Source organism: Suricata suricatta, chromosome 1 (genome assembly GCF_006229205.1).
Source record: "Suricata suricatta isolate VVHF042 chromosome 1, meerkat_22Aug2017_6uvM2_HiC, whole genome shotgun sequence".
In the NCBI taxonomy this organism is placed as follows: domain Eukaryota; kingdom Metazoa; phylum Chordata; class Mammalia; order Carnivora; family Herpestidae; genus Suricata; species Suricata suricatta.
The window spans coordinates 90,984,647-90,986,729 of NC_043700.1; the positions used below are offsets into that span (position 1 = coordinate 90,984,647).

Genomic DNA, 2,083 nt, shown 5'->3' on the forward strand with positions numbered 1-2,083 from the left:
GAAGGCTCTGTTATTGACAAAAGAAAAACAAAGTTTTTATAACATGTCACAAAATGCTATACATAGTATGATCCCATTTATTTTAGTTAGCGTTAGTTCCTACTAAAAGTCCCTCAAGGTAGCTTTTAAAGGGGTGGTTTTAGTGGAAGAATCAATTAAGCAATAAGGGAAATGGGGATCTCAGAGGAACCACAGTACAGACAACCCTCAGGAGAATGAGAAGCCACTGAATATGGAAACAGATTGGATACTGAGGACTCTCTCTCCACTTGCTGTCTCATTCATGACCTAGTTCTGCTCTCTCTCACTGTTGACTGGCTCCCACACCCTATTCTTTGTATATCTGAATCTCTGCTTCCTCATCTAAGACAAAGTTTCTGCTCCTTCACAGCCTTTAGGTCCCACTACAATTGTACTGGTTGTTTACAGCTGGCCTCCACTCTGATTAGTAGATGAACATGCCATGACATCGTTAAATATTTTCTATATTAACTGTGCATACACACATGCACACAAACACATACACATGCACAGGAACACACACATAGGTATTATGCAATTTTGAAGGCAAGGGTAAGAGACATGGAAGGAAGCACAGAAGAAATCATCAGAGAGAAAATAGCTGAACTAGAGCCAGTGGAGGAAACTATAACTGTCATTGCACACACAAATATACAGTTTATATATACAGTAGAAATACACATGCAGAGGAATTTCCTTCCCCAGTGCCAGAAATAATTCTTTCTCCTTTCAGTCTCTACATAGAATGTGGTTAGTAAAGAAGTGAGAATTTGAAGAAATTTCTTCTCTCCTTCTTCCGAGAATGCATGTTTCCCTGGAGAAAGGTAAGGAGAAAATAGCTTATTAATATATCTTTTTACAATATATCAAAGCAGTCAGGTACTCATATGCTCATAACTAAATACATGAGAACCAGGAAACATAAAACTGTCATAGCAGCATTAACTTTAAGAATTTGATGGTGTCCCAGGTTTCCCATAATAAATCTGAAGGAAAAAACCTTTCTTACTCATCTTTGCATGTCTTATCACACAGTAAACATTCAGCATTAGTTAATATTCTATAAAATTTCACACACTTTAATTAAATATAACTTGACAGGTTTGGCAGGCTCGGGGAAAGGAACACCAAGATGGCCGACGGACCACTGTCCTGGCCGCTCTCTGCCCTATGCCGGCTCCCCAGAAACGCGTCATTTGCCCCTGCCGCATCTCCTCACCTTACAAGGAGTTCTCCGCCCCCGGACACACATCAGAAGCTGCTGTCCTATATAAGGCCCAGCCCTTTGTTCTCCTGCGCGACTTCTCCGGTCCATTCTGTCCAGACCGGGAACCTCACCCAAGAGCTCTATAATAAAGGGTGCTCTGATCTCTTTTCCCGGTCTATTTGGTGACTTTCTCATCCGTCAATTTAACCTTTCATAACTTATAGCTGATATCTATTGTTTTGGCACCTGTATTCGTCACGAAGCTCCTTGAAGAAACCGCCTACCCAACAACTTCAGGCCATGTGGTATGAATAGTTTGGCCCCAGTCTTAAACCAGGAGTGAGCCATGTCTGGATTAAGTTAGTCAGCAGATTCAGTCCTCTTACACAAAAGTGATTGATTCAAGGATGACCACATGACCCATATCAGGCACTGAGAACCGGACCCAGGGCTTCTGTGTATCTGCTGAGGGAGTCTTTTCCTTGCCAATAGACTTGAAGTCTTGGCATTGTGAAGTTATGGAACGCTGCAGCCTTCTTTCAACTGTGAGGGGACATTCTAAGAATGTCCTACATGTGGAAGAGAGAGAAGCTGAGGTGAGATTCAGCCCTGGAGATGTTTCTGGAGCACCTGTGTCAAGCAACAGTTAAGCTAGTCTCCGCACTGGACTTGCCAGTTATGAAAACCATTAAACTCCCCTTTGGATTAAATCCATTTAGGTTGAGCTTTCTTTATCTTCAACCAAAAGAAACTTAATTGATACACTGCTTCTAACATACAAATGCTGATTTGTTTCTATGATTTCTTCCAAGAATATATACACAGAACCAATCCAGTGAGAAATAAAACTTGCCA

At 41.4% G+C, this 2,083-nt stretch overlaps 1 long non-coding RNA gene across 1 annotated transcript; it reads right to left on the reverse strand.

Annotated features, from left to right (window-relative positions):
* Window positions 1-653: 653 nt before the first annotated feature.
* On the reverse strand, window positions 654-1,753 carry LOC115272311. The gene is made up of 2 exons (XR_003900379.1): window positions 1,475-1,753; window positions 654-835 (listed from the first exon to the last, which is right to left on the reverse strand). It is a non-coding gene; the product is annotated as an uncharacterized LOC115272311 (long non-coding RNA).
* Between the last annotated feature and the right edge of the window lie 330 nt (window positions 1,754-2,083).